Source organism: Enoplosus armatus, chromosome 20, assembly GCF_043641665.1.
Source record: "Enoplosus armatus isolate fEnoArm2 chromosome 20, fEnoArm2.hap1, whole genome shotgun sequence".
NCBI classification, from domain to species: Eukaryota; Metazoa; Chordata; class Actinopteri; order Centrarchiformes; family Enoplosidae; genus Enoplosus; species Enoplosus armatus.
Window position 1 is genome coordinate 19,866,628 of NC_092199.1, and position 20,626 is coordinate 19,887,253.

Below are 20,626 nucleotides of genomic sequence, written 5' to 3' on the forward strand. Positions count from 1 at the left end.
GTAGGTATCTATATCAATTTACAAAACAGTCCCCATTGCTACGTGTTAGCCGTCAGCTAGCTTGTGTCTTTCTGCTTGTAAAAGGGGTTGCTGGCGACAAAACCCATAGAAAACTCAGCACTACTCTTTTAGCAAACTTGCTTTGTTTTTTTTGTTTTTTTACGACCTGCAAAATGCCACTCATCATCTCTACGGTGGTAGGCATTTAAACCCGCTGTGGGCTACTTGCCTAGCGCCCAGACAAAGTTAGCAGCTAGCAGGAACATTCGGCAGACAACTTCCATCAGGAGTCGGTGGGGGGACCAAACGAGAGCTAAAATGAGAGTGAATATTGTGGTTGCATTCATAAGGAACGCGACTCCAAATAAATCCAAACTCCAAATATTGCTCAGATGCGGGAATAGCGTGAAAAGCGTTTCTTAGCAATTTAGGCCAGCTAGCTAGCAAGCCAGTTCTTCCCCTAAATGGGCAAAATATCAATTGATGCAGCTTTAATGAGCGATTACAGTGTGCGCGTTCTCCAGGCCGAGCACTGTCAGCGGCAATCGATCCTCCTATCATGTTCGCGAATTACGCTGCGCAGGCCATGCTTCATCCCAGGATTAAGGAGTTGTAAATCGGGCCTGTTATGGTGTATGTAAAGTGGTTATTTTATTTACCATATATTGATATTTTTGTCATGCAAAGGGTTGAGAAAATAGCAACTGTAATCACCTGCTGGCTGACACATTAGGCGCTCTGCAGTGTTTCTCCTCAGCCCTGAAACTACCGGGTCGGTTGAGAAAGGACTCATAAATTTGTTTCCCCCTTGTAATCTCTACACCCTGGCCGGCTGTCCCAAGATGTCCTCCTCGATTTTTTAAAAGCAACAGCGCCATGTTTATGTTGGCAGACGAAGAATATGCATCAAACTTCATTTGATGTATTAAAGACACTGCCGAGCCGTTGTTTACACACGCAGGTGAAAGCTTGGTGGATAAAATCCCGTTTTCTCTCTGTTTGATGTCAGCGCTTTGAAGGCAGAAATCAATCTTAAATCAAGATAAGAGTTTTTGGGACTGGGGTTTGTGGAATCACTCAATATCAGTCTTTGGAAAATGGGCTCTGGATGTCTGATAGCATGCGTATGAGTGCATAACATTTTGCCCTTTGATTTCCCAGGGAGCCTTGCATCTACTCTGCAGTCCTGTCCCAGCGCAGCGTCAAGGAGAATGGTATAAAACAGAACAGCTTACCGTATCTCTTGAATTCTCGGCGAAAACAAGGTCTAATTTATGGGTAATTTGATAATTGTTCTAAAACTTTGTCATATTATCTGGGGCATTCAAATGAGTAATCCCTTGGCCGCCACTGCTGCTGATAGATAACCCAGTAGAAAGTCTTTCACAGGACTGTATTTGAGCACTTCAAGCCCCCCCCCAAAAAAACCCTGTTTCAAGTCACAAAGAGTGACGGAATCCGCTTTGAGCGCTCATTATTTAAGTTATGTCATGAAATATTCATGTCATCAGCGGAACGATGTGAGCGATGTGTTTGCCGTTGTTCTAAAAATAGGACGCTTGACTCCTTTCTCCTGAAATTTCCCTAAAGAGAGCAGAGGAATCTCGAAATGTGCCCACTCTCGCAGGTTGCGGAAAGAAATATGCCGAACGTAAACACGGCCGTCGCCGCGCATGTTCCCATTGGATTCTTTCGCGCTACTCAAAGCGTGAAATGCAGCAAGCGTTGGACCGTGAACGCGGCAGCGATGTTTGACAAAGGACAAAAGCACATATGTTGAATATCGGCGATGTTGATAATGCATTGATTCCCACACTTGTTAAACCTAATTTCATGCATAATGCATTCCATGTATGGTTCCCGTCTATAACCTTGAAACATGCTTTTCATTATTGGACCTCCTGAACTTTCCACGAAGTCCAGTGAGGACGAAAGGCAGTTTTATTGAGCCCCGTCAACGTATTATGCATTAACACACGGTGAGCTACTTGCTATGCGCCCGCGTCTCATTATGAGCACATGTTGGAAGTCAGGTGGGTTCTGAGGGGGAAAATTCAATGCAACATTAATGAAATTTCAAACAAAGAGCAGCATTTGGAATTCATCGCTCGCTCCTTGAGGGTGTGAACAAATGAAGCCGAGATCTAAGAAAAACAAAGCAGGTCAGAAACCTCCTGATAATGTAGCCTGCAGTCTTTGATACGTGCCGCATTGTGTTGATATGGATAAGAGTCGAGTTCCTCAGACATCTCGATACACAAGCGTGAGGTTTCGGTCGCTGCTAAATGTGTTAGCACACGCTGTGGAGAGACTCTGGCATCTGTGTTTGGTTAGTGGGCTCGGGTTGAGTTTGTGGGAGGCAGTGGTTCAGTTCAGCGCGAGGCGGTGGGGGGTGGGTATCAGGGGTCCAAATCCACGCAGTTAAAGGATAATTCGGATTTATTACAACTTCGGTCTCATTTAAATTGTTTTCGGGCCACCATTTCTATTGGCTATGATGACACTGTACATGTAACTGCTGAGATCTGGGAGTGCCCGCGACAGCGCTGCAGCAAAAGTCCAGCAGGGCAAATAAGATAAGCAGGCAGACATGTAAACCAGCTAACGGTTTAGCCAGATTATCGGAATCGTCTCATTGCACAAGAAAACCGCGGGCTCAGTAACCACGGCCAGCACGGGCGGTCAAAGTTGAACCAGGAAGTTGGTCCTTAAACCGGCAGTTTTGGCCATCATCATCATCCTCAGCTGTGTTTCACCTTCCAAGAAACGTTTGACGTTTAAAACTTGATGCTGCAGCTCGCCCAGATATCAGGAATGAACTGATAAGAATGAAAACACAAACACACAAAGTTGTGCTAAACTTTACTAAAGTTACCATGTAGGTCAGCAGTAACTGACTTTTGGTCACTTGGGGGCAGCGGAACAAGGAGTAAAGTCAAAGTTATTGCCTCGAAAAGGCTGTTATGGCTAACACAAATGTTTGCTTATTTACACGTCCAGCAGACACGGAGCAACGTTAACATTTTTGAGGTTGTGAAATCCAATATTCAATCTCCTTTTAGCTCTGTTTTTAGCCTCCAGAGGGAAATATCTGGCTCTTTGGCTGCTATAAACGCTGCCCTTGTGGTCCTCAAGTTAGTTGCTAACTTTGTCTGTCTGCTGTTTGGTGCTGGGTGGGTAGCGTGTAGTGGGTTTATTAGAGGGTTTTTTGTTTGTTTGTTTTTTTGGGTGAAAACAGTTGTGTCTGGAAAAACAAGGTTGATGAGAACGGCCTAAACAATGAGCTAGAAGACGCTAAAACGCTTTGTGGGGCTAGTGTGAACCAGAAAGTCGGGTAATAATTCACCACGAGTGACCCCTCCCACATTACACATAGTCATTTGATCCATTTCCCTGCTAAGTTATTGTGTATTTTGTCTCTCCACGGCCATTTACTTTGCTCCATGCTAAATGTGACCAACTGCTCTTGACTTTTAGTGGATGTATGTATGTGACCTCTAATTCCAGCGAAGTTCAAATAACACCCCAGGCTCAATAAAGGTGTATGTCATCATCTCGTCTTTCTTTCTACTCTGACATCAACGCACAGCTCATAACGTGGGCTCGATGCACTGCTCTTTATTGCTCTTTACATTTGTCACAATGTGAAAAGATATACGAGTGAAAGAGGGGCGTTGAGGAAACCCAGGCCACCTGGCTCCTCTGGCCCTCTTTACCTCCCTGCGAGCGCATGTTTTCAGTTTGCAGCAGCGAGAATAATATATCTGGATGTGAACAATTGTGCTTGTTTTGCCATTACACTCCAGGCTGGGCTCCGTTCAACATTACAACTGTTGCTATTACAACTGGATGACAGCAGCCTCTCCATGCCCAGCGTTCAAGCACACCGCACTCACTCAGAGCTCCGTGAGCTGAGGTAATGCCTGGGTCGCAGGCCAGAAAGCCGCGCTCAGAACAGGGATACGGAATCAGATCTAAATTTAGAGGATTGTTAAGTAGACTCTGTAACAATTCCATCGATCAAACAGGCTGACTTCTCCCTCTCGCATTTAAAAAAAAAGAAAGAGGATTTTCTACATTTTACTGCAATGTATCATGGATTACGTCACGGCTGTGTGGAGGGCGCGTGGTGTCACATTTTAGATGCCTTACCTCAACGTCATGTCAGGCGTCCAGGTTTTACCCCCCAAATTGTGAGGGGTGTTTTTTTTCTCTCTCTCTCTCCTTGCACTCCACATGACCAGTGACTGAACCCCCTCGTTGTTAAGCAAAGGAGCCTTATCCTCGGAAGAGGGCTGAGAAGCAGGTTCACTGCTCATCCTCCGAATGTTTTGATACTTTGGTCTTGATCTGAGGCGAACGATACAAGCTTCTGGTAAATACCAAGCTGACTGTAAAATATTAGCCCTTCTCTTACAGGGTATCACATGAGCCTGCCTCGGGGCCATCGCTGAAAGCCTCTTAATGCCTTCCACCCGGCTGCAATGCCACTTTTCCCAGGAGCTGGACTGTCTGTCAAACTGGCTTCTTTGGAAAGAAAAAAATCATGGAATTGCACAGGAAAAAACAAGTTCTGACTTTATAGAAACGTGGCGATATGCCTGCAATTATACATTTATCCAAAAGCAAATACATAGACAGACAGTTAATAGAGTGCTTTATTTAAGCACAGTGGGGAATTGCATTGGTAAAACAGCCAATTCTCATAAACCACAAAGCATAGTAGCACTGGAGGAGGTAAGCAGGGCCTTTGAGGGTACTAAGGTCATGTCCTCAATAACATTTGTGAGTTTTTAACAATCTACTACCTACATATCTTTTATAGGCAGATGCCAGTCATTATACACTCTGTATTTTTCCACCGGGATTCAGTAGCGTGGAGGGGTCATTTAGACCTTCACGATTTTCACTTCATTTTACGAGTCCTAATAATTCCTAATAGTTTTCTAGGAAGTTTTTCTTGGAGGGAACTATGAAATCTAGCAGTAATTATGGGGAAAGCGGAGACAGGCAGCAGTTGAACGCGCCATTTGAATGGAACCTACAGTAAATGTAAGTGAACGCGTAGCCAAATGCAAATCCAAGTATTTACAAAACTCTAAATGAAAAGGAGAAGAATGAACCAGAACATAATGAAAAAAATCGAAACAGAGGAATCTCAAAACTAGGACTGTACTCGAATTGTAATGTGTTTTGAATATTGTGACGCCCCCCTCCCGCTGTCTTGCAAGGCTGGTCTGGCCAACCCCAGCGGGCCATCGGCTGACATGGGAGGTTGGTCTGCTGGTTAAAGCTCACCTGGGCCCTTTAGGCTACGAAAGCTTTTGGTTTGCGCCTTCAAGACTTTACACCTTGAGCCAGTTTGTGACACATATACACACGACTTTTTAGTGCCTTTCGGCTCTTTGTTTTGGTTTGAGGACCCGCAATTTTGCTAACATCAGACAAACTACCTGTTTAACGTAGTGGAGCGTTGGCAGCTAAACCCAACAGGTGCTAAAGGAGAGCTAAAAGGAGAGTTAATATTGGACCTCCTGGTGGCCAGATGAATGCTGGATGTGTGAACAGGGAAAGGTTTGGTAACATGTTAGCCATAACCACCTTACAAGGCCATGACACGTCAAATGTGTGGGATTTCTAGCTCGTTGAAGTTCTTTTCGTTCAGAACTTCAGAGGGAGTTTTGCCCCCCCCCGCCAAGGGGATAAAGAAAATTGCTCTTAAATTCAGCTTAATTCAGTTTCATCAGCTTCAGTCGGTCAATGTCAACCTGTGGCAAACCAGTAACACCTACATTTTAATACAAACAAGGGAGTCAGTTATTTTCACGTTACAGATTAGAGGAAAATCCTCAAAATGTCGGGTTAAAGCTACACAATGAATTCCCTAAATGTTGACAAGACAGGTGACGGGATGACAGCGGCCAAACATTTTTCACTAGTGAGTCCATTCTCCCCAAATTGGAAGCTGAGATACTGTGGATGGGTGAGCAAGCAGTCTGAGATCAAGGCAGATAAAACCGAAGGAGTGGTTAAGCCCGTCTGAATGATTACCAAGCCATTGAGCCACTGGAACTCATCAGTTCCCAGTCGCTGCATGCTCGTGTTGTAGAAATTACTCTTCTCCATGACCTCACCACTCTATCAAATAACTTGGAGATAAGCGAGTGTAGGTAACAACCCAGTCTGCAAACAAAACCCTTGATTATAAATAGCCTTTAAGAGGGCTTCGGACTGCTGGGAGGGGAGAACACGTTGCCTCACACACATACAAACACACACACAGTTAAGAGTTGTACATGTGGAACAGAAGCAGGGCCGGGTGAGGACACCCCCCTGCCGGATCAGGATTACCCCGCTGCTGTATCAAGCCTCCACCGACGAGTCAGTGTGAGTTACGCAATATATCTTCCCTCATCTTTCCCTCGTCAGGAGCGGGCCGACGCTAATTTATGACAGAATTAGAGCACTGTATGTGTTTGGCTCCTTTTTATTCCGAGCTCCAGCTTTATAAAGCGAAGCAATCTGGAATAGCAAAGCTAAAACATAAATAACGGTGAAATAATATTGTGCCGTGTCATTCATAAAGGATTGCAAAGCTCGCCTGTCCTCTGCTTGACTTGTCCAATTTTGAGCTCTCGTAACAGTTTTTGTGCTTCACTCCTACTGAGTGATCAAAGTGTGGTAGAAAAGATATTTCAACTGAAGAATGCATTGTGATACTGGCTTCAAAGGCATGCAGTATTAAGATTCATAACTTCAGGCTTTGGACAGGTTACTTCAGAAGATGATAATAGCTGGAGCAGACGTTCGGGGTGATAATGCAAAGGTGAACTTGTTTTTCTAACTCAAGGGGAGAGGTGGTGATTAGCGTGTGGGGGGGGGGGGGGGGCATCAGTGGAAGTGAAGGGCGACTAAGTTCAAGAGAGTAAGCGCGACACGGGGCTAGTGGCATGGTGAGTTAATATAGAAATGCAACAACTAAAGCACAGCCCCGTTACCCAGTTATGATGCAGCATTTCTGCATTCCAGCTCTTAACATACTGTACGCTTCTTACGTAATAATAACTAGCATAGCATTTATATAGCGCCTTTCAGGGCTTTGCATTTAGAAGGCAGACAAACCAAAAAAAACACATATGAATATGGATGATAGTTGGAGTGAGTGTCGGGAATAGCAGCGTTAATGAAGTTCATAGGCCTTGGTGAAGAGGTAGGTGCTCCAGAAGTCCGCTTGCTGGTGTGAGGGGTGGTGAGCAGACCTGGATGGGCTATAGAGGTGGGGGAGGTCTGACAGGTGCTGGGGGGCCAAGGGTATGGAGGGATTTGTTGGTGAGAAGGACCTAAGGTTAGCTAACGTTACATTACTGTGACAAGAGAGGTGGTAAGAGAGCGCAGGATTTAGCTTTAGCTGCTGTCACAAGCCAAACCCAGCACATTGCTGTGGTAATGCTGGCTGAGAAATGTGACAAAAAGCTAATGACTAAAGAGTAATATACATTTTTGTCAAAATAAGTACGAAAACGGCAAAATCAGGTGCCAAAATAAACCCTGGTCTGAGGTAAGACGGTGTTAACTGTGAAGATTTCTCCCTGATGTCATCAACAAATATTCCAAATATGATTATTATTAGTCAAAAGTGCAGCATGCAGCGGGGCCATGTCGACTTCTTGGCATAGGTGAGCGACAGGGGCCAGGTCTGAGGCCCCAGTCAGCTCAAGAACCAGAGGAGGGTTGTTTATAGAAGCAGAGACGTTCAGGAGGAACGTATCTTCTGGGCTGATCCCAGGAGCCGGACCTAATTAGAAACAACTGGTTTGAAATTCACTTCAATGGCTACACAGATCTCTCTTTTTATGTTGCTTGGCTGGTCCTGCGCATTCATCAGCTGCACCTCGAGGCTCATCTCCATCTCTTAAGACTCCCCTGGCTGCGGGTGTTTGTGGATTTCATGGATGGTAAAGAGAAATTTGAGGCCCGCCACCTAACTCCCCAGCATTATCTCTCCTTTCTCACACACATGCGCACACACTCACACACACACACAGGTCTTGTCTTGAAACAACAGGCTACAATCACACTTGTCAGGTCAAATCTGTTTCCAATTGGCCCTGGACTTTCATGTGTTTAGACCTCGCCCTGTTGCTTTTGAGAAACATTACATCATGGACCTGGTTTACTGTAGCTGCACTGTAGGTGCCTCGCAGCATTTTAATCTCTCACCCCCGCTCATGTTTGGAGTTGAGTCAGTTACCATTAGCGATGAGATCACAGAGGGATCTTGCGCTGTACGGCAAGAAGCGCCACTACCGATGCAACGTTGACCCGCTGCGCAAGCATGATCCCTACCGCAATGCAACATCCATGCAGTGATTACATGTCTGGCAATATTGCGTTTTGGCACACGTGAACCCCTAACGTGAACCCCCTCCAAGCTTTTCAAGCCAATCTAATCCTGTCATCAGACGATCTCATGAAGGGAGTTCCTCATTCAATTGGCATCCGCGCGTTCTCTTTCAGACGAGCTCTGGCAGGGGCAGTCGCTCATATTTGAACCAGGTGATGGAGTTTCACGTCAATATTACTCATAACGTAGACTAAATAATCACATGGCGCGCTTATTGACGCTTTTTTTAGGCACCATTTCTACACCGCTTATTTCTGCTAAGAAATAAGCTTTATTTTCTCACCTGACACTCGTAATGGGGAGATGTCTGTGGAAATATACTGATAGAGAGAATGAGAAAATTTGAGATAGGGCTGGTTGTGAAATTGATGTGGAGGTGTACGGCGAGCGTGAAGGATGAGATCGCATAAGATACATATACAGCACATAACAAGAGGAGGCCTGTGCAGACCCTCAAGCCAGACACTTGCTGGTTATTTGACTCGCGAAAGAAAACAAATCAAGCCTCAGCTGAAAATAAACTCTTCACTATTGACTACTGAACTGGTTTGACATTGTTGAACCATAATCCCCGGAATTCACACCATACGCCAACCTTATCTCCAACAAAATACATCGTTCCTTTAGAGGAGACGTCCTTGCTGCCTGGATTACCTTCATGGGCAATGCTTTGTCCATGACATTAGTCATAGATTGCGGGTCGTGGTAGATGGTTGGTTGTTGAAGGTGTTCACTCAAATCACTCAAAATCCAATTTGTATGTTGCTTTGTTTGCTGGAGTGGTGTGTTTAATGGTACAATAGTATAACGGTGAGCTTACAGACACAAAGAGTAGGTCTGAGAAGGCACCTGGAACAATGGCAGGGAAGCATATTCATACAGTGGGCCAAGAGGCCAAGATCATACAATGCACCGGCAGACAGTTTACAAGAGAGTGCGGAAATCAAAGAGTTCAAAAAGGAGGGGGTGAGGCTCTGCTTTCAGACATTGCTGAGTTATCACAAGGTGAAGAATTGTTCAAATCAGGTCCAAAACCTTTTTGTCAGCAAACAACAGGATACATCAAAGATAACATGCTTAGTTTGAAGTCTACATTGGTTAAAATGTGAATTCTTCATCAAAGGTGTCTCTCGTAGTGACGAACCCACTGAGAGTTCCACGGAGCCTTTTAGCTTCTCATCAACTTTTAACTTATTGTTTTGGTTTTCTCAACGCCCTCTCCAGCTGCAGCAGACAGCTGTATTCAGAACAAAATCTCAATGAAAGCTCTGATAAGCCGACGGTACCTAACAGCAACAGACAAAGTTAGTGACTGGCTGATAAACAGTGAAGCATTTAGCAGCCAAAGGAGTTGGTGGAGACCCAAGCAAAGCTGAATAGGGTGACTATCAGGCTTACGCTGTTCGCTAACACGTTAGCCATAACAAGCTCATAAGGTGATAATGTTATTGTTAAAATTACAAACCAAGAAGGTTGTATATGAAAATGACACAATATGACGTAACAATAGACAGAACAAAGGTTACAAGGAAGTAATAGAAATAAATAAATATGTAATTTAATAACAATTAAAAGAAAATTATTGCCAGCTGGCAAGATATTCTAAAACCAATCAAGTGACAGGTTAAGAAATAAATAAATAAGATGCCAAATGACAACAAAGCAACAAAATATCTTGTGTTTTCAGCTTGTGTTGCTGCCCCCAAGTGGACAAAACAAATATCAACTAGTGCAGCTTTAAGTTTAGAGAAAGATAGTGATTTTGGTTAAACACTGAAAAAGGCAATTCTTCAAATCAGTGCTGACTTTTTTTTATTTTTATATTAAACCAAGGCGGCACAGGGGGGACACTTGGTTTTCGATCTGAACTGCAAGTGTTTCGAATGCCAAGCTCTTTGCCACAGCACACACAGTTCTGTTGTTGCACTCCCCATACACACACGTCACCGGCAGCCTATGTTGTGGGCTAATATCCTGCATGGCGGATTGAGTCTGTTTTTGTAAAACACACATTCCTCCGTCTGTGTTTGGGATAGAAAAAGGTTCTAGGAAGTTGTTATAGCTGCGCGGCTTTTAAAGGCAAGGCAACCTAAACAGGGGTCCCTTTAAGTACAGTACATCAGCTGTATGTGGACCCGAGAGGGAGTGTGTGTGTAGGGGGGGGGTGAACAGGCTGATGGCGGCCGGGGGCTACGCTTGTCAGTTTAAGGAGAATGAGTAATATATTCACGTTGCGATGATTCATAGCTCTCCGTCTCCAACTGGACTGCACAAAAAGAATCGCAATGAAAAATGATATAATTCTTGACCTTCATCGTAATCACGTAACACTTCGAGGGCTTAGCTGTAAGCCTAAACGCGCTGTTCCAGGCCGAGGGGAGCTTTCCCAGACAAATGGTATCAATTTGCTTCCAGTCATTAGAGCACATTGTTGACTGGGATGACATACTGTAGAGCCAAGCTAGTCGGGACCCCAGTCTTAAATCAAATGACCGGCTTTCCCACAAAAGGATGTGCTCGGCCTTTGCCGCTGGAAGAAAAGACTCGTTTCAGACTGCGAGTTTAACGGCTCAGACAACTAACTGTGGGTAGTTTGCAGGGATGATTGAAAAGGTTCCGGCTGCTCCCTTCCTTCTTTCCACATTTCCCCTCCTCTTTTAGGGGGGGGGGGGAGAATGGAAAAACAAAACAACACATTCTCTCCTCCTGCCCGCTCTCCCTCGCTCACATGCACACCCCCAGAGAGAGCGCACCGGCGGCGTCCAACAGAAACACCACACAGAAATAGAGCTGCTATTTCGGTCTGAACTGGCTGTTATTTTTAGAAAAAGTGACATGCTCTGCGTTGAATTACAACATCATAAGGTCACTCTATACCCCCCCCCCCCCCCCGTTTTTCTTTCAGCCCTCTAGCCTCCAGCCTATGACTCACCACAAAGTATGTGGTGACGTTACCCCATTCTATCCACCCCCATGTTCTGATCAAAAATTTGATATTCGGCTCATTGACCTGATTCAATCAAAGGGGGGGGGGGGGGCTCTTACTATCCACCAAAATCTGCTTCTTGTTTAAACAGATGGTTTGATATTACCGCCGTGCAGGTAAAACCCGAGCAGTCTGATCAGGATGCTTAATATGTTTAGCTCAGATTGATTTGTTTTATGTTTGCCCATCATGGACCAGCTCCATGACCCCCCCCCCCCCCCCCCCCCCCCCCGCTTTTGACAGCACATCATTAACATTTGTGTGCAGCATGTGAATGAAATACAGCGCAAAGCATGTAACAGGATAATGCGGCTGTTGGTATGCCAGGCTGAGACATAATGAAACACGCAGAAAACACATGCTTCCAATTTCTTACTCACTTCGGTGTGTCGTCCAACCAGTGATGTAGCTTGAAATGAAGCGGTGGGTAATCTCCCCGCCTCGGTCGGTGATCACCACGAGGCATCGCTAATAAACAACAGGGCGACCGGAGAATCACGGCCGCGTTCATTTAATAGGGAATACAGCACATCTCTAAAGTCTCCAGTCTACACAATGTTTTCAGAGGAAATCATAAAACTGTACATATAATGAAAGACAAATAAAAAGGAGGGATTAAAAAGAGATCAAACTGTATATGTAAGGGGAAAAAATGAGGTAAAAGACATTACAATCAAAGGCAAGACTATAAAATGTGTTTGAAAAAATGGTTGTAAAAGACGATCGTGAATTCCCCACTTGAGGCTCCTCTGGCAGCAGCTTCTATAGTCTACAGGCCTTCATTCTTCTGTCCGGAGTGAAGGAACCTAAGAGGTCTGGAAGTGCTTGCCATCTTTTGGGGGCACGGCTACGTGGATGGAAAGGTCGGTTCGGTCCGCTGCTTTGGTCCAGACCGAAATATCTCGACATCTACCAGACGGATTGGCACAAACGTTTGTACAGGCATTCATGGTCCCGAGAGGATGAAGCCCACTGATTTTAGGGATCCCCCTAACTTTTCCTCCAGTGCCACCAGGGGGCAAAGGTTTTCTCGTGTGGTGTCAATATGACTATCAACAGATGATTTTCGCTGAAATGATCAAACAAATGGCGTAAACAATATTAACAGCTTTGTGCTCAACGATGACGTCGGGGGCTGAAAGCTTGCGCCAGTGAGTCGCCTGTGCAATGCAAGTGACGCCTGCTTTTCCTTTACTTTGTTTCCGATGCTCAGAGATGCACACACGGCAAAATGTCCCTGAAGGAGATGAAGCCATTGATCGATCTAAAACACAAACAAATAGTTGCTCACAGTCCTAATAGTCCTTGAATTGTGGCGTTTCAAGCCACTCGGGGTTCCACCCAGATTTTGAGGGTGCTCGAGACCATCTGAAATGAACGCGTTATGTTTAATACTTGACTTGATATACCGTCACACAAACTTTCTCTGGGACTAGCTGGCATCTGGGGTTGAAAATACTGCTTGAATTCTCATTTGGTCTCTCATTTCAGAAAGGAATTCGAATACCTGGGCCCAAGTAGTGCCGATGTATGGGAAAACACTGGCAGTGTAAATGGGATGACACCCAAGAAAAAAGGATGAGTTGCCTGATACAAATTAAGACGCGAGTTGATAAGTTTAGCGATTGCAGTCAGATTGCGCTGTTGACTTTACTTGTCATTCAAAGTTTAACAAAAAAAACCTTTGTTTTGAGGAGGGACCACAAGCAGCACAAATAAGACAGTAATTTAAAATGAGACGAAATACGACAAAGATGAAGAGACATAGACTGTTTTGTTAGGACACTGACGTAAGTGCAACTTTGAATCTCAAGATTTCTGTAAACACGTGTATTATGTCTCGTTCCAGTGGCATTATGTGTTTTCCTATGGTCACATGGGTCAGCAAAAGAAGAAGAAAGAAATGACTTTTTATAGTAATGTTATTCACGAGATAAAGGCCAGACCACTTCTAACGAAGTTGGATGGAACGCCGACCACCATGTTGGAATAGCCGTGGGCGAGAAGCCGGTCATCAGAAGCCGCCGTTCAGAACTTGATCTTGATTTCAGCCGCGTTTGTTCTCTGAAATCACATCATCTCTTCATTGGCTGTGATTCAGAAGAGGCAACGTGGTCTGTTGAAAGTAGGAAGCCTTCACTCCTTAAGTTAAGGCTTTATAAGGAGACAGCGCGGCGCAGCGGCTAAGCGGTTAGCACTGTTGCTGTTAACGTGGCACGCTCATACCGCTCAGCCAGTCATTTTGTGACCTCCTCACAGCCCCCAATGCCCCCTCCCCCGACAGCAAAATGTGACAATCTGCAATCTACTCAGGAAGTATTCGGATATCGGTTCTTGGGTATGTGTTGCAGCACCCCTGTGAGTTTAATTTGAATTGATTTGTTGAAAAAAAAAAAAAAAAAACTGTCCCAGAAATAGATTGGTGACAAATTTAATTTAAAAACCTGAAAAAAAAAAATTTTATGGAAAAACATAGTAGTCCATGTACTCGAGGTATGAGGTACTTGTACTTCATTTGTGTATTTCCATTTTGTGCTACTTCATACTGCTTCTACGCTATCTTTCAGAGGGAAATATTGTACTTTCCACTCCCGCACTGGACAGCTACAGTTACATCAGAACATTTTACACACAAAACATACTTTGTGAAACATGGTGCATTATTGTAGGTTTAATTAACCAATAATATATGAAGTAGTTGTATGCAGTTGCTCAGTAGCAGAGTGCAGAATCTGTTGCCCCTCATTCCAGTGGCATTATGTGTTTTCCAATGAAACCACTGGTCACTTGGAATAACAACAGCAACACAAATAACTATGTACAGTAAAAAAAAACGCTAAACTGTACAAGTTATTCTTCTTCTAGCATTTTGGGCAGTTACCAAACAGCCCCCCCGTCCCCAGACTGGAGTAGAACCCACCCTGATTAGTGATCTGGCTACAATGACGCATATAATGCTAATAATAATACGGCTAAGTTGTAAACGAGTCATATCTGGATTTTCCACCCCCCCAGACACTTTAAATGAAAAGTATAATGAAGTCGAGGACACACAAATGATCAGAAACCTGGGTATCAGTTTTTATTATTATTGTTATTGTTATTATTATTATTATTATTATTTCTGGGGCATTTTATTAGCTGGCCGACAGTAGAGAGAGAGGTGCAGTAGAGAGCGGTGGCCCACTTTAGAATTATTGACGCAATGTTGCACCGTGTAAAAGCCACATCCCAAATAGGATCAAAACCAGTAACTTTTTTATAAATGATAAAAACATTATAAAAAAAAACAAAAAACATAAAACATCCTGTGATTACGCCTTCAGCTCTCTTGCGGCTGTGTCGTCACCAGTATTCCAACAGACGTTCGGCTATTTCCATTGATAGCGACAGCCCGCAGCAGGAAGGAAGTCACCGTCCTGATCTGTATCATGCATCATGCAAACCAGCGTGCCTTTGCATGCTCTCTGTGTTCGATTGGGCGCGAGGGCAGGCAGCGGCTGGAGGGTGTGAGGACACCCACCTCTCTCCTCTGGGTGACTGCAGCGCAGAAAATTGGACGTAAAACCTTTGAATAATCACGTATCTGAGGTGAGTTACGCACAGAGCCTACAGTAGTGAAGTGAATTAAAACAAGCCAATCCAATTAGTCTTTATGGAGAGCAGCTGGCCGAGCAGCGTACGTCGGTGGGTGAAACTATGGGGCCAATGTTGAGGTTTGGAGGTTCTGCTTGTCTGTAGAACACGGCGGCTGTTCGAGTCTGTCATTTGAATGCAGATTGACAAGCCGAGACTTTTGGAAGAACATCACGCTGCGTGTTGCGTTTGATAGAAATTGCCGCATTTACGGGCCTACATCTGAAGAACTGGAGTCAATTGTCTTCTTTTTTTTTTTTTTCCTTCATCTTCGTCTTGGGTTGACTCGCGCTCCGTGAGGGTATTCTGATGTCATAACAACACGATAACTCGCCTCTATGGATTTACAGAAAAACAAGGTTCGTGTTTGCTTACAGTCGTGTACAAACCCCCTTATCCGCGTGTTTATTTACGTACACTGAATCAATTCATCTGTGATACAGCCAACAGTCATGTACTGGATAAGCTTTCGTTTCAAAACATTTGGATTTAATTATCATGGGGATATGATATCCAAACAATCTGGTTTCTTCCATTAATAACATGATTGCAGCATGGCAGTGCGAGCTAAGGCCGCAGCGTTTTCATATATTTTTGTGGATTTGGAACTTGTTTACTTACTATTATGGGCATGAGGCAAAACCCAATTTAGAGTAATGATACAGTTTACGTTTTGGAGTTTTAAAAAGATCTCTGCGAGGAAGTGTCCCGGTTCCACAGCCTGCAGTATCCCCACTGAAAAACAAACATTGCCCGTGTGACTTTTCCAGAATAAAACAATTCTCACTTGCTTGGGCCTTTTGCAGGTCAGCGCAGTCGACATGAGGAAAAGGAAGCCGGGCCAGAGCTTTTGGGTGACTGATAACTGAAGCACTGTACATTGAGGAAACGTAAGCAGTGTGTTACTTTACAGATAAAGCACTACAGAGCGAGATGTTCTATTTATAGGCATTAACCATGGTGCAAAGTCCGAGGTACTCTCCTCTTCCAGATTACAGTTTTGGACAGCAGGGCTGCACCGTTGGAGCAGTGTTCGTTTTGGCCGTGTATCAGTTTTAGTCACATTTTATTCATTTGATTATTGGAAATGAATGGTAAATGGTAAACAGCCGAGTCTCATTCATCCATTCACTCGGCCATTCACGCACCGATGGCGACCGAGCTGCCATGCAAGGCGCTGGTCTCGGGTCATCAGGAGCAACTTGGGGTTCAGTGTCTTTCTCAAGGACACTCCGACATGCGGGGATCAAACCCTCTACTCTGCTCTACCTCCCGCGCGACAGTGCTGACCACTGCGCCACTAGTCTAGCTTTCTGAGGCTACGGCTATTGCCATCTTTCGTGGCAACAGTTACCATGGTTAGTGGTGTTATCCTTGTCTTATTGGCTGACCGCTGGTTCGGCCCAAGCACCAACCTCCGGTTCTGAAAGGTGAAGCCTTAAATGCGGAAGTGCCTTAAACCTGCATAGTTTCTAACGGCCAGCGGGGGGCGACTCCACTGGTTGCAAAAAGAAGTCCAATTGTATAGAAGTCTATGAGAAAAAGACCCTACTTCTCACTTGATTTATTACCTCAGTAAACATTTTCCTGATGAGTTTACGGTTTCAATCTAGTTTCAAGTCTTCTTCAATACAGCATGATGTTCATTTTGTAAATTAGGGTCCCATTTAGAGTAAAATAGACAAGTCGCTACCGTCGTGACATGTCCATCAGGATAGAGGCATTCGACTGTACTAAAAGACACTCTAAGGAGTCGGCTGTTCATTTTTTCCCCGGTAACAAGCTAACTTTGTCAGCAGCTACTTTGCAAGGTGTGGCGGTTGTCAGGTTGGCAACTGGTAGGCGTGCATATCGTCTTCGGGGGTCTCAGATGTCCTCAAACCAGTGAACGACTTCACGGTGGCTACGTCCACTTCTTTTACATGCTCTATGGTTGGGCCTACATTCAGCGATGTCACCGCATTCCCTGATCTTGGCGAGTACATTGGTGTAGCTTCCATTTGCCTTGAACGCAGTAATGTGCTTTTAGTGAACACGGAGGGTTAAGATTGAGAAGGTTGAGAGCTTCTATTAATCCTGCGTCAATCCCGGGCGATAGGTAAACACGAGCAAATAGCCAGCTAAAAGCAACTTTAATGCTAACTGAAAGCAGCGTTAATGTTAATTTTGATAAACGTTGGCATGCTGGCCTGCACGTTTTTCGTGGTTTGTACCGGCTGTTTTGTTGCTGCTTCTTGTTGCTAACTTTTGCATGAATTTGGTCCATGAATCTGTTAGCTAATATTACTGGCAGAGACATCCGCCTGCTGTTGAAGTGAGGCTTGGACGTGAACCTGAGTGATGTATCTTGGTGTCCTTCAACACATCAATAGGCCTGTTCCGTACAAGCAAAATGAGGCTCGGTTGTAACCACTCCAAACAATCAAAATTTGGTTGTGTCCTATCCTATTGTATTTGAGTAAATGTGTGTTTTAGCACTTCATATATTTTCCTTTATGTCATCTATTTGTTGTGATATGGGGCTTTTGTAAGTTCATAGTCACAAAAACTCCAGACTTCGCTGATAACTACTGTTCAGTTACACATACATATTTGACACCTTCATAGATCTAATGAAATTCCTTATATAACAACATTTTTTTATGCAAACCTAAATTCTACATAGATATATATACCAACAAAATACATACATACATACACACACATATACACACACACACAAAGGTCTTAACCTACCTCTAGTGGAATCTAGCCATTATTAGCAGGTATACTGTTTATATATATATATATGTATATACAAACACACACATATATATAATATATATGTATATAATTTAGGTTTGCATATATATATATATATAATATATATATATGCATATATATTCTGTAAAGCAAGGCAGCAGGAGGCAGGAGTAGGACAAAAACACAGTTGGGCTGGTGCTAGAGGGGATAAAACAAGTTAATTGTCCATTTGTCTGTCTTTCACATTATCCTTAAGTCTTTTATTCGTCAAAAAAGGTAGTACGATTCATCATAGCTTTCATTTTTCAAGGGTTACATTTTAAAATTCAGTTTTCATTTCATGTTTTTTTTCCGTCATGGTTTTTCGTTGATTAGATTAACTCCAGTAACAGTGTTGAGAATGTGTTCAAGCTTTATGTATGTGTGTATGTTGTGCGTTTGCTTGGCCGTGATTTCAGCAGGACTCCCGACCATTCTCTAGGGGTTTGCCTTCTTGATTTAGTGCCTGTGAATTCCCCTAAGTCGGAGTAACAATATTGTTACGCTTCATGGTTTCTCTCCTCGAATCCAGAGAGACGCTTGATTTAGGGCCAATACCTCGGAGCTAAGTCGTTACAAGTTTTTGTATTGAAGACATATCTGAGAAAAGACCACTAGCTGTGTCGGGCTCTTCTTTTCTCTCATGTTGCGGCCTACTGTAGATAAAAGCATACAGCAGTCACAGGGTCGAGTTTCAATAGGAGGCAGATCATACAAATGGCAGGAGACAAATCATTTAAATAGGCTGGCTATACTGTCAGTTGTTAGGGCTTAGGTTGAGTGCTGTGCTCGTATTTCAAAGAGCTCTCTTCTCTAAACTGCTCTTGATAATCGGCATCTATTGGATGACCCGGCATTAAAAGGGCCATACCACTTTAGTCCACAGTTTGGCCTGTTGGTCACATTAACCTGCTAAGTAAACCTGCTCATTTTTTCTTTTTTTGCCATCTTGTTTATTTCACAGTTGATTTTTAATGGTGCCCTTACATTAAGGACTGTGTTTTGACCTGCTGGCGTAAGGCCTCAGCTGCTGCGCGCCAAAAAGCCCTATAGCATGTCCCGTTATCTCCCTCTGATAACACTCCCTCTGTGGTTTCCCTCAAGAGACACTCATATTCACTTAACACACACACGTGTTGATGTCGCTTCCCTTTTTCTTCTTACTCCTGCGCATTAGTCCGACAGTGAGTGGCTCGCTGCAGGCTGTATATTGAGGTATAGATGAGCCTAACCTGACTGCTGTTTCAGTATGATTAGGGGCATGCAAACAACATGGTATTGGCATTTGGGTAATGTGTATAGAACTGTATTTAGTACTGTGATGTCTAGACACTTTGAAGTTATATAAGACTCTGCATTAAGCTATATAGTACAGTCTTTCAACTTGTATCTTAAAGGGCCGGTTCGCCTAAATCACAAAAAAAAGAAAAGAAAAACATATTTTCTTAACCGACCTCTAGTGGTATCTAGCCATGCAGACACTTTTGGTTTTACTTGCCCAGGTTTTGAGGTATCTGTGGCTGAGGATTCTGGCTCCGTTCCATTTCCAACTTAGCCCCAGCGACGCTTTGAGCGAAACGCATGCTAACATGCTCAAAATGACAATGTTTCCGGATGACGATTAGCAGGTGTACTTTACCATGTTAGCGTGCTGACATTAGCTAATTACACACAGAAGACACATTGTCGGAACAAATTAAGAATTTGGCCTGATGGTGGCGCTCCGTACACCTGTGGGCAACCATCAACCGCCGATCCAATAGTTGTCAAGACATTTACTCTGAATCAAAAATGTGAACCTGCTGGTGGTGTGAGATGAAAAGTCATCAGTCTGGACCAAAGTGGTGGACTGACCCAATCAACAGTGCCATCGCTGTAGCTTTGTAGCAAGGGTGGCTAAAAAAAAAAGATGATGAAATCAAGTGTCTTTCCAGAATTGACGGCCCCTGTAGACTGGATAATCCACTGGAACACCACTAGAGGTAAACTCACCATTGAAGATTTATTGCGTGTATCATCTACATGTAGTTAGTTAAACTGTGGTTACGTTGGGCTTTGGTTTCACGCCCTGTATTTCACCCCTCCCTGACAGTTCATGCAGCCGAATGCCACCCATACTGGCTGTGTGTTTGCTGGTTTGCTCATGAATTAGTACTTGGACATGTTACCACATGTGTCCAATTAGAGTTCCAGTAAACCGAACTGGCACACACACACACACACATCCTACATAATTTGGGTTGCTGAAGTGCAGCCTATGGGTTTCCTATGATGTCTAATTACATTGTAAGACACGAGTAATTGCAATAATAAGTAATGTGTTTAGATTATGCAGAAGTCAGCCCAGATGTAAAACATCTGTTTTGATCCTGCAGTGGTGCGTTTGTTACTTTACATGGTATTGTGAGAGCTGCTGTCAAGTTCGTTCATATCTCTTATGTAAATTTCAGGCTGTACAAGTATGTGCATGTGCTAATAGCTCCATCTCTCTTCTACCTACCGTGCATAATGTAAATTCAAAGCGAAACGAGTTGCATTGTCCCATGTAAAGCAGGGAGTTCTTTTGGCATGTTGGCAGGACGGAGTCACACAGTAGCATTATTGTACTGTATAATAGCCAGGACGCTGTTAAGGGAGATGAGGCCTTACTGAGTGAGCGTGCTTTACATGTCTTGTATGAACCAACACGTGGAGCGTATAGATGAGAAAATGCCACCTGCCCAGCCGAGTAAAAACAATGGCGGGGGGGGGGGGGGGGGGTGATATCCCCATGATCAACAGCAAGGCTGCTAAAGCAGGGAAACAAGAAGGCCGCAGTC